Source organism: Schistocerca americana, chromosome 2, assembly GCF_021461395.2.
Source record: "Schistocerca americana isolate TAMUIC-IGC-003095 chromosome 2, iqSchAmer2.1, whole genome shotgun sequence".
NCBI classification, from domain to species: Eukaryota; Metazoa; Arthropoda; class Insecta; order Orthoptera; family Acrididae; genus Schistocerca; species Schistocerca americana.
This window is the reverse complement of record NC_060120.1, coordinates 354061363-354074553: the sequence shown is the minus strand read 5'-3', so window position 1 is coordinate 354074553 and position 13191 is coordinate 354061363.

Sequence of the window (13191 nt, the reverse complement as noted above, 5' to 3'; positions counted from 1 at the left end):
TCAAAATAATATCCAGTTAATTGTGAGCGCGGCTGCGAAAGACTTGGAGCAAATCTACTTGCATGCCACAACTGTTTTACGGTACAACAATGAAAAAGTACAACTACAAAGGAAATTCTCTCTACAATTACACGCTAGCAATAAACAATAACTACATTAATTTCTCAAACTACAAGAAAAAATCAGATGATTCCAGTGAGGTATCCTCGGCTAAGGGTCGACATATGAAACGTCCCCTTACAAAAATTATGAATGACTGTGCTGGTAAACTTCTACATTATTTGATTTTCAAACTGCTGAGCAAAACTCAACGTACTCAAACAGTTTTCTCTTTACTTTTTCTGATCATCACTAAACTGACACACAATATTTTTAGCGCAACGCAAACTGACTTTCAATAATCCCTGCAAAAGAATGGCCCTGACTAACAATAACCTATACCTTTCATGAGTCACTTACCTCACAAAAATCGTTACTCGAACTACTGCAATACAGCGAGCGCCAATACTGCCAGCTAAATAAAAGATTCTAACTACTGAAGGCACTAATTACTGATAGGCAAATTAAAGATTTTGATAGAGAACAAACAATGTATTTACCTTAATAATGTTCAAAAGTCATCATATATATCTATCAATTCAGGACAACCATCTTTAAAAATTTCCTTTTTCTGGCCGACACACGTCCAGATCGTTCGCTTTTAGTAACCTCTCAAAACTCTGGCATCTCTCTCTCCACATCCACCACTGCTGGTGGCTCACTTCCAACTGCCCAATGCTATGCGCTGTTCACATCCAACTGCCAAACACTACACAAGCGACTATTCCAACAATGAGTCCAACCAGCCACAGACTGCACACAGCACAGTCAGTGATTTTCATACAGAGCGCTATGTGGCGTTACCAACATAAAAACTTGAACAGCCTACTTCCACACTATCTACCAATTATAGGAAAATCTGAAAAAATTCTTACAGATAATGCTATAAATTTCATATGTAAAAAGTGGAGAGATTTTCAAAAGGAACAAGGCAATAAACACTTTCTTATCTCAAAATTCAATCCAAAAAGTAGTACCATAGAAAGTATTCTACAAGAATTTAACAGATTTATACCTACTTACGCTAGTTCACATCACTCTAAATGAGCAGACTACAGTGCAGCTTTTGAAAAAATTATAAACAGTTTACCTATATACAATACACCATATACACTGCTGAAATAATATTTAACAGAAGAGAGAAGAATGGATGGCTGCAGCCTCTGCCTCAACTGCTTAAAGAAGAATCGGCGCTTCAGACAAGGTAAGAAACACACTAACTTCGCTTATAAACCAAGCAATGCATCAAAAAAGGGCATAAAACAAAAGACTAGGTAAAACCTAGCAGTAATCTGTAGGAGATCTCGTACTTCTATAAACCCGTCCACATTCTTAACTTCTACTTAAGAAAAACTGTAAATGGTAATTACTGTACATGGGTCCATAAAGGATAGTAAACATACGTCTTTTGATATATATATATATATATATATATATATATATATGACCATAGATTTGCAGTCCATAACACAAAAAGTTAAATGTCAGGTACAATAGTGTATGAGCAATGTCAAGCTTTTAGAAACCAACTGATGAAAACTTTATTATAAAATTCCATTGTATTCAACATAATGTGATTTCTTTCTTTAATGTTTGCCTATGGCATACTGATTTTTGTATTCAATTTTGTTGAGTGATGTTATTTATAAGATCGGCGGTATTGTCACAGAATTCATTTCATACATCAAAATTTAGAATTGTTGATAGGAATAACATACAGTGTGGGGCAGCGGGTGGAATTTTAATTGTTTTATAAATGTAGAATGTTATGTAGAAAAGTTGCATTCCCCGGCCGATTAACCATATGTGGGGCGGTGGGTTGAATTAATTGTTATAAAAATGTTCCTATTATTTATGCAGTCTTTTGCCGTTCTCAACACTGGCTCTCTAACTACAATATTGGCAACCAGAAAGTGATTAGCAAAACGTGAAGCCTGTAATTAGAATTCCTAGTGCCCTCTTCATCTGAGAAATACACTTATAGCTCTGAGGAATTAGGAGATTGTCTGGGATTCATAATCAAAAACGATTCTCTATAAAAGGTTCACTATATTCTGAAAGTCACAGACCAAAAAGAATCCACACAATCCAACTACCAGAGCAGTTTAGAGTCTAATGCGCTGATGCAACTATAACTGTTCAAATTAAATGTTTAAGTGAATGCTCGCCATAATTTGATGATAATGTTCATCAAACGCCACGCTAAATAATGGTAGAATGTCTGTCCCGCGGCGGCACGTGAAAATACGACATATGCAAACTGAAGATAGATCATGAAAGTCATCCCAGAATTAACACTTCACTTGAAAACGATTTCATGGTTACGCGTATCCCGAATAACTTATTACGGCATCCGAGGCTGTTTGTAGCAATGATACCGACGCGACGCGACTCCCGGCACAGGTGGTGTGCTATTCAGCGTCTGGAGAGAACTGGGGCCTTTTTTTCTCGCGCAGCGTTCTTATATATAAAGCCGCGGTGCGGACGGCTAAGGGAACGCCTGATCAGTTCCGCTCTCCCGAGTAGCCGCTGGGCTAGTAATGCACCACTTTAAGTTATCGAATAAATCATCACTTCCTTTGCTGATGGCCGATGAAGCTCTCAATTTAAATGTGCATTCAGCACACAGGTAAGTAATCATAATAAAAGTCTGACGTGGCTAAGTCAAATATTTTGGGCGAGAGAATTAATTTAATTACACTACACGCAGTAGACGAGCTCTGAACTTGTTCTTTGGAGATACGCTATCGCTATAGTTTTACAGTTGTTCTGTTGAAACTTCTCACATCTTTATATGATTATAGCGAATCTCCCTTCTACTTAAATTTAAACATCCTAGTCTTATTTATTCGCCTACTTAATCTATCTTGCTTCCTTAATTTTTAAGACAAAAACCAGAAAATCATGAATTTCAACAAAAATTTTAATTTGTGAGGTCCAGAATACTGTTTCTACTAAATTATTATGCAAATGGAATCTAAATACAAATTTTTAAGTTTCTAGCTCTTTTCTGTTGCGCCAATGATTTTTACAGAAAAACGTCCAAATTTCGAAAATGGTTAAAGTTATTGAACTGACATTCAACACATACTGATTTAGCATTACTCCTGACATGCTAGAAACGTTTCAGGTTATTTACTTGATTTTTAAAGTATTGCGCAACATTTATGACGTCAGTACTAATTACAGCGGACTGGCTGGCATTCAATGGAAAGACTGATGTGAATTTTATACGGCGTGAGTAGGCTGCTTCCCTACAAACAGCACACAAAAAGGAATAATTTAAAAGCTAATGGACGACCAGTTTATTCAAGGAATGGACGAATATAAGTATCCCATTCTGAAGATATTCAAGTTCTTTGAATTTGGTTGTTTTATGATACACGTAGGCTCAAGGAAACGAAATACAAATTAAGTCTGTAGAAGATTAAACGGTAATTCAAAAGCTATGGTTGAGAGGAACGTGCCAAGGCAAATCGATAAATATAGCTAATTTCATTATAAGTGAAGTGAAATTGTTTGAACCGCTGAGTTGCTGGTAGATTCGTTCAAGCAACGATTCTTTTTTCTTTCGTGGTGTCCCAGGTAGGATCAATATAGGAATGTTAATTGCCAGCTATCTGAAGTTGTTCCTTAAGAACTGAGAACGCTCAAGCGTTGCACGAGACTATTTATCTCTGGATTTATGAGCTCAGATACAGATTGTCACTATGGTTACAGTTATTCGTATTATTTTATTGGCATCGGATAAGCTCTCCTGTAGCCAGCACTGTTCATGATACTGAACAACAATATCCACTCACTCAATTATACTTTGCTAAAAATTACCCATAATACCCTCTTTCAAGGAAAAAGTTCCCGTTTCCTCAATAATAAATTTTCTAGGTCTTGCATTCAAGTGACAAAAAAAGTCTTTGGAATATAACGAGCTGATCTTTGCCTGTATAATTTAAAAGCAACGCTTAAGTCTGAGACAAAAACTGCGAGCTGCTTACTCGTTATGGAACTTCAGCTCATCCCTTGAACACCTCAACTTGTAACTGTACCTCACGCTATGCTCTTGCCAACTGCGACATCATAGCGTGTTACTCTCTACTAAACTGGTTAAAAGTTGTTACCGGCTGGGATGTTGTTTGGACCTAAGGAGAAAACCGCAAGAAACTGGATATTCTGGTGGAGACAAACTAAATTCTCAAATAACAATCACATACCACGAAAATATTAAAATATGCAAACCAAATCAACTAGAAAAAAGCACAATACAGCGGTTGGTATAAAAAAATTCACCAGCTTAGACTATGTAGTCGAAATAAAAACGCCTGACACCGATACAGAGAGCCAAAGAGGAATACCAGTTCAGTAATCAAAATGCGATGCCAATACAAATGGTCAAAAATAGCGGCAGTTAACGAAACGTAGTATCGAAATCATACTGAATGTCCATGTTGTCGGTTCCCCAGCTCAACTAATAGTGGTACACCTCGGAACATTATATTCAGTTATTACTAATATTGGATTATTTAGAAAATATGTTAAAATATTCAATTTCCATGTGAAAATAAACTTCTGTAGACTTACATATTTCGTAATCATCGAATTATCAGCTTTTCTAATTTCAGTGATATTACTGTTATTATTCACTAAATAATAGATTTTATTACGTTGCAGGCTAGCTCACATTTGAAAAAAAATAGTGTGTCCAAAGAAATTTGAATTTATAAGAGATTCCAGATTAACGCAGATTGTAACCATTGTTAATTCTCGTTACTATGACAACCAAAGATAATATTTAAACCTTGTCTGGCTGATTAAGAGGGTAAGCTCGTTATCTTCTGTTCAAGTGCGATAGCTAACTCTGTGGATTTAATAATGTGCCCACACCATCAACATTCGAAACGCCCTCTGCAAACGCAAAACAAACTACAAACACAACATTAGCTGACACCACCAGTGCCATCAAGCAAAACGAACCAACACACGTATACCGTTACTCGGAATCACCATACTACGTAGCGCCTCAAAGTCGACTGGCAGAACGGCAGAAACAAAGGCTGCATCCTGTCTTTCCTCCACTAACATACTTTATCTGTAAAATTGGCGCTGAAATTCTGTATCTCATCACTGTAATTACTTATAACGATAATCTCGTGCCGACGGAAAATTGTTTTCTGAACAACCAACATTTTTGCATTTCGCGCACTTTTCCGTTGCAGCGTGCTGGCGACAAATATTTCCGTGCTTCTAGTTGTTTAAAGAGTACTGGAGACATCTGATGGGAAGATGTATCCCAGCGAGACTCACGAGTCTGGTGCGCTATTTTGCATTCCTGTTGTCGCTTCAGTCTACATGTTGCAGCAAAGTTCTACCTATACGAATAATATTGTTTCTGTAGTCGGCGTACAATGGTTAACTCTTAATGTCTTTGAGGCTTCTGTGCAACATGCTGCTGTTTCTCCAATCATTCCTGGTGCTGCCAACTTACTAAGTGGGGAGTTCCAGAAGCAGTAATCTAACATAAATTTTCTATTCTCTTGTAACCTCCTGCGTGCTGAAGGAACGTATAATCTCCTATTTTTTTTTAAAAAAAAGGCTATTTCTGGGCTACTACTTGCATAAATTAGCACAAAATATTTTTGTTTTTTTTATTTTTAATAATATTTTACAGATGATATATTTGACACCTAAGGCCCCAACTGTTAGATAATCTACATGAAATGAAAAAAACAAAACATTTTACGTTCTTACGTCGCAAATTTAAGCTTAAACTTCAGCTAACGTAGTTTTTTTATTACATAGTGTAAAACTTCAAGAAACAGTTGCGTTCACTTGTGATGTATGAAAATATCTTGCATTCTGTACAACGAATGAAGATGAGACCCTTAAATACTGTGAACCTACATTTGGATCTGCACTTCTGGTGAGAATTTCTCAACTCTGACAAATTAAAGCGCTTGATGAGCTAGATGAACTGGAGGCATCGTCTGAGGTACTCTCGAACGTTTGGACTCTTGCTGTCGGTCAACCTCTTCTGAGCTGCTCTCAGGTTGTTAAGAAGGCCTGTTGTAGTAGTTAAGAAGGCCTGTTGCAGTAGATAATATTTTGAGCAGTATCAAGTTTATTTTGAGCAGTATCAAGTTTAAATGCGTAATACTGCATTATATCCTTTCGTGTCCATTCATTTTGGATAACATACTGCCTGTATTCTAGCCATGCAGCAGCTATGGCAACGTATACAAAATTCCTACTGTCCATTTTATATCATCCGCTGGGGGAGTTGCAGCGTGGACAGTTAAATCAGCATTGTCTTCATCTTCAGACCATTCTGCATCCGAGATATTTGGATCTGTCACCTCTAACAGCTTCAGAATTTCATTTTCAGACAAACCTGCAGGCAATTAGAGTATGAATATAACCTCAATTATGCACTTTGTCAACCTAAGAAAACACATGATCTTAAATTTTTAATCTCAGAGGCATGATTTAGGTGTAAGTAGTTAATGTGCACCTATAAATTGATATGGCTAACAAACATAATTGTAGTAATAGGGTCCCGGGGTGTCATACATGACACCATGCAGAAAACTGTTCGTTAGTAACAGTAATATCATTTTCAAGCACTGGATTTTGCATGTTAGTTCGAAGACATTTTAAAAACAAGATATAAAAACAACCAACGTAATAACGGTTGATAAAGCTGTTTAATTTACCTTTTTTGTTCCGCATGTCGTTGCATTACAAAATCAACTATTACTGAACCGGGTCGCCACCTGCTGGGATCGTTGAGAATGTGAACCGAGTGACAGATGGCAAACGCATAACATACAGCATACTATACCAGCGGCCCAACTCGCCAGCGTCACGCACGACGAAATAAAAAATAGAAACCTGCGGTATCATATACGATACCAAAACGATAAATGCTCAGTTTCAGTATGAGCTTCCACCATCCTTGGCTATCATGCAGGGCGATGAGAACGTATATAAGATAGCAATGGGATATTTTTACTGCATACAGATTTCGAATATTTCTAGAGCAAAAATCACATACAGTAACACGTTCAGTCAACGAGTAACGTACGGACAGTTTCTTCTCTTCTGAATAGCAGTTTATCATAGGTCGCTGAAGCAACGATAGGCACTAAGCGATTGGAAGAAAGTGCAGGTCAGTCTCGTTTTAAAGAAAACAAGCTTAATTATAGAGCCATATTATTGACGGCATTCTGCTACAGAACTGTGGAACATGTTTTATGATCAAGGGTTGTGACCTTTTTCGAGTTCGAGAACCGTTTCTGTAAATATCATTGTGGATTCACAAACAGGGATTTAATGAAACTCAACTCGCTACGTTCCTCCATGAAGTCCATAGCGTTACAGACAACGGCATTTATGCCGTGCTCCTTGACTTCGATGCAGTCTAGCACTGTGGTTTACACTTTAGTGAACAAGATTTGATATGTATGACATCCGCAACAGAGAGGCATCATTAATTAATTCAAAGAGATGTGCTTCAGTTGTACTTATTGTAATAATAATTTTAATAATTAAATAAATAATTAAATGGAAATCTACTAAATGAAAAGCAAAATAAACCTAAATATTTCACACGCCACTTTCTTAGTCTGTATAATAAAAATTATTTTTTGTCCGAAAATGCACACTAAGTAAAAAAAATCACTTCACTCCTTAGTTAATTCTACTCTTTTTTACCTTTTTTATTTTGAAGTGAAGGTCAGTAGAGTCGTTGCGTGCTGAAAAACATTTAATTTGGGTTCCTATAATCTCAGGGAAATTACTATCTTCTCACCTCGCCAGAAAAATCGGAATAGTTTAGTTTCGTGGGTATCGCGTTGGCAACGTAAGAAAAAATGTAGTAAAGCAAAATCTGTAACATTTATAAATTGGGGATTGATGATCGTTACTATGAAATGAAAGCAGAAATGACGAATTAAACAATTATTATTTAACGAAAGAAGCTTTTTACATTGGCGTCTGACATCTCGTGCATTAATCTCGCAGCTTTGGACATAACAAAGAATTTTTGCCGTATCCCGGCGAAATACGTAAAAATTACAATAATCTTAGCCCGACTCAGGAGCGAAATAAAAAAGTATTCATAGTAAAGTCATATCAGTAATCGCAATTGGCGATAATAATGGCACGTGTCGTTCGCGAGTGGTACAAGGAAGTGTGGAAATGGTAGATGTACCACAAGTACCCTCCGTCACACACAATAATGCGGCTTTCAGAGTACAGAAGTTGATATACGTCGTTTGCTAAAGTTGAGTTTTCCGTGCTTTACGAAGTTCTGACAAACGGTGTGATAAGGGGGGCTCAGTGCGACATTACTTCACAGTTACCCCCTGTCGATCTTCGTTTGTGACAGTGATATGCTTCCACGATTTTCATTGTGAATGAATCAGGAGCTTCTTTCCAACAGCTTGTTCGTTTATTACTATTTTAGGACGAAATCATTTCCGATGTTAGCAGACATGTGCGGTTGTAACTGTGTGTAATGCCTCAATATTAAAATGAGTATTTTTTGGGAACACAGCGTAACGTTTCAATCATTAAACACATTTGTTGTGGTGATTTTCGGCGAGCAACAGTTACCTGACTACATCCAAAATTATCCATCTCACGTCGTCTCAATGCTACAGATTTGACGCACTAAGTGAGAAGTGTCTTGAAAGGTTTGGAAGTTCTGGCGCAATAAATGCCGACACGTATTTCACAAGCTTACCTGTTTTGCCTCATCACGTCCTGTTCCAATGTCAGTGCGCGGCTTGGTGTGAGCGCAGTAAACACGTGGTTCATCCCAGTTTGGCAAACACGGCTCAGATGTTAGCTCAACAGTCCTCTAACTGGTCACAGTGAATAGTTCGTATATTGACCTCATGAAGACCAAATCGCACCAGAAGCAAACAGTAATAGTCGCACACCAAGTGGAACACGCGATGTATCGTTCCTAAGAGTCTTGCTGGATAATGAGTTACAAGGTGTCAGAACGCAGATAACCAAGAAGCTCAGTTCAGTTCGTTATGCAGTTAGAACCTTCCATCATTGTACTGACGTAAAGACAAAGGTGATACAGTATTTTGCGTATTTTCATTCCCTAATGTGCGGCGGAAGTTTTCTTTGTGGCAGTGCACCTAAAGTAAAAAAATAAATAAAAAATAAAAATAAAAAATACAGGATGTATCAAAAAGAATCATCCGATTTTTAAAAATCACAACTATTATTTTATTTGAGACATGTGCTTTGACAACGTACTGTCAGAAAGAGCAAACTCTCGTGTTTTACATAGTTCCCGCTAGGTATCAGAGTGCCACCCACTTCATTTCTAGTAAAAATGGTATCGAGGCACCAGAAACCGCTTTTTGTCCTACGTTTTGCGCAGTGCGGGTCAGTGATAACTGTTCACCGTGACTTTCGTACTGGGTATGATGTGGATCCTCCTACAGCACAGAGCATTAGACAATGGCATGAACAAGTCGGAGAAACAAGTTGTTTTTGTAGTTTCGTGGGAAAAGGTGTATGTTTCATTTTTCTTTGCCGGCCGGGGTGGCTGAGCGGTTCTAGGCGCTACAATCTGGAACCGCGCGACCGCTACGGCCGCAGGTTCGAATCCTGCCTCGAGCATGGGTGTGTGTGGTGTCCTTAGGTTAGTTAGGTTTAAGTAGTTCTAAGTTCTAGGGGACTGATGACGTCAGTAGTTAAGTCCCATAGTGCTCAGAGCCATTTCATTCATTTTTCTTTGCCGAAAACATTGTTACAGGAAGCACATATCTCGATATGCTTGAGAACTTGCTTTTCCCAAAGTTGGAGACTAATTCTAACGACTTCATTTACCAACAAAAAATGGCTCCGACCACTACACGACTTAACTTCTGAGGTCATCAGTCGCCTAGAACTTAGAACTAATTAAACCTAACTAACCTAAGGACATCACACACGTCCATGCTCGAGGCAGGATTCGAACCTGCCATCGTAGCGGTCACGCAGTTCCAGACAGAAGCGCCTAGAACCGCACGGCATTTACCTATAGGTTGGGGCGCCGCCACACTGGCATCTGGAAGTGCGGAAATTTATAAATCAAAGGAGTACTGAAAGATGGATCAGTCGCACTGGACCAAATGATTCAGCCTTACATTACTGGCCTCCGAGGTCACCGAACCTGACTGTGTGTGGTTATTTCTTTTGATGGTTTATAAAAGGCTCTATTTATGACCCTCCATTACCAACAATAATGAAAGAACTGAGACATCGCATGATAGCAGCTGTGAAAGCTCTTAACTCAAGACATGCTCGCTGCAGTGTGGGAACAACTTGAATGCCGCATTCTTATATGCCGTGCATCTCAAGGAGGCCAGCCGCTGTGGTCGAGCAGTTCTAGGCACTTCAGTCCGGAAACGGGCGACTGCTACGGTCGCAGATTCGAATCATGCCTAGGGCATGGATGTGTGTGATGTCCTTAGGTTAGTTAGGTTTAAGTAGTTCTAAGTTCTAGGGGACTGATGATCTCAGATGTTAAGTCCCATAGTGCTCAGAGCCATTTGAACCATTTGAATCTCAAGGGAGTCATACTGAACACCTATAAAAAGCTATGAAAAAAGGTAACTTTTTTGAATTTCTCGTTCATCAGAAAACAAAATTTCGCTATATATGGTTATTAGTTCCAGAAATATAGACGTATCAAATCGGATGATTCTTTTTGTTACACCCTGTATATTGATTCATCAGAAACAGAAAATGAGAACATTAAGTAAAACAGGCAAGCGCGTATCTTTCAGAATCCTTTTTAAGGGTCTTGAAATTCTTATACATATTTTCCAGTGCATTTAGTCCTTAATGGCTTTTGCTGCTGACAATAAAAGTCTGTTTTAGCTGCCCTGTGATCTACTCAATCACAATACTATCGCAATGTTTCCTCGTCTAACGTTAAATGTAGAATGGTGTAATGCTATTCAATGAGCTTCCATACAACACAAAGCAAGAAATGAGAATCCCTACCACTTCCAAATTAAAATAAATAACATTCATTAGTAGACCTTTCTGCAAAATATATGACTAGTTTCAACAATGAAAGAGTCCTGTTGGCTACATGACAATAAGCAGTGTTCACTGTGAAGCTGCGTGACAAGTAATATCGTATTCTAAACGAGACTTTGTTTTTCAAGATATCTTTGCTTTGATGAAAAATACCAATGGAACCAACTACATGTTAGGCTACTAGTAACAAAATAAAACCAGTTATTTAATGTAAGTTAGGAAACGACAGGATTTTTCAAAGTAGCAGCTTTCGTTCTAACTTTCTCTCTCGATAGTAGCAGGCGCGAGGGCAATTAACTTTACATAGCGTAGTGGTAGTTTACTGTTAATACAGTGGACGGAAACGTTTATATTAATTGGTTTTGTTTTGTTATTGAATATCTTGTCTCGTTTCCCAAGGCTGATTGTCCCGCTTCTTTGTGGGGTCCACAAGCTGACTGCAGAAATTTTCGTCGTGGCACATTTACCGTGACGCTGGTTTTACGCGACGAACAAATGAAGGAACGAGTAGACACGTCTCACAGCCGCGTGTCTTGCGCAGTGCTGGCAGGTGCAGTGCAGCAGAGACGGTATTTACGTTCTGCTGACGAAAACAAAGTAAAATTTGTAAATTTATGGTAACATCTTATGGGACCAAACTACTTAGGTCATCGGTCCCTAAGCTTACACACTACTTAATCTAACTCAAACTAACTGAAGCTATGGACAACACACACACCCAGCCCGAGGGAGGACTCGAACCTCCGACGGGGAGAGCCGCTCGGAACGTGGCAAGACGCCTAAGACCGCGTGGCTACCCCGCGCGGCCGAATACGAAGTATTTCGTAAAATATTGATTTATATACCAATATAACTGGAGCTTGGGGGTACTCCTTCAAACTGCACTCGTACTGCACGATCTAGGGGAACTGTTAAATAATACTACAGAATAAAATTCATTCCAGGTACTAATGTTCTAAGGAATTGCCTTCAGTATTACGTATGTGCGGTAAATAGGGAAGGGGTCTGCGCATGTTAATTGTTGTCGGTTAGCTCATCAAGCCCGTGACATGTGGAGCACGTTTTGCCGTACGTTTGCTCAGAGGCGGGCCTGACTGTTGTCTAGCAGGTAGAGGGACGCCTAGCTCGTCTGCCTAACCTTTCACGCGGTGTGGGGTCTCCTGCAAGTTGTTTGGTGGCAAAATAGTCCGTTTCACGTGTCGACTTTCACAAGAAATCAGCGTTGCTGACTGATTAGTGCAGGTAGCATTTATAGACTCTTATAAGAAAAAGTGCAGTGGAGCTATCATCTGCAAACTCGCGAAGTTTCTTGCTGGCAGGCAACCTGTCAGTCAATAACACCACAACGGGATTCGTCGTGCGAGCTCTCGCGTTCGTCGACCATCGTAATTTAATATATTATTTGTTGGTCACGTGGATTGTTGCCGACTTACGTGGTGGGCCTTAATCAAAATATTTCATTTAATTTTGATTTACAACTAAATGCTTTTGCGAAGTTCTCCTTTTTAACAATATTAATCTTAAATTATTTGTTACGTTAATGAATGTTAGACTCGTTGAATCTTAAAACATGAGCATATGAGTTGAACAATGGAATAAACTTTTCATATTAATTTCCTCGGCTAGTCAGTTCACTGTAAAGCAAAAAATGTTTAGTTATTAATTACAATTGCGGCCCACACACGGGCGAGAGTATTTCTTCTTACCTCCGTTAACCATTGCATTGTAGTCGGAGTCCTGGCTCTGGCTCTCGGCTGTGGCACTGAAAATAAGAATCTTAAAGCTACGTATTTTCTGCAGCGTCGGGCGGCTGTGGAGAAAAATGTATATTATGTTAATAGCAGGCGAGGTTTTCGCTTCCACTAAATTTTTTATAAGTTAATATCGCCACGTAATGGCGTCGTTGGCTGCATCGGCCTTTGCTATTGTTGAACTGTAAATTACTCGAATGCAGGTTATTCAAGGAAGGCGGACATGAAATCGGGATCACCTCTTACAAATTAAAAGTGCACAATAATATTAAATCAATATATTATTGAGCAA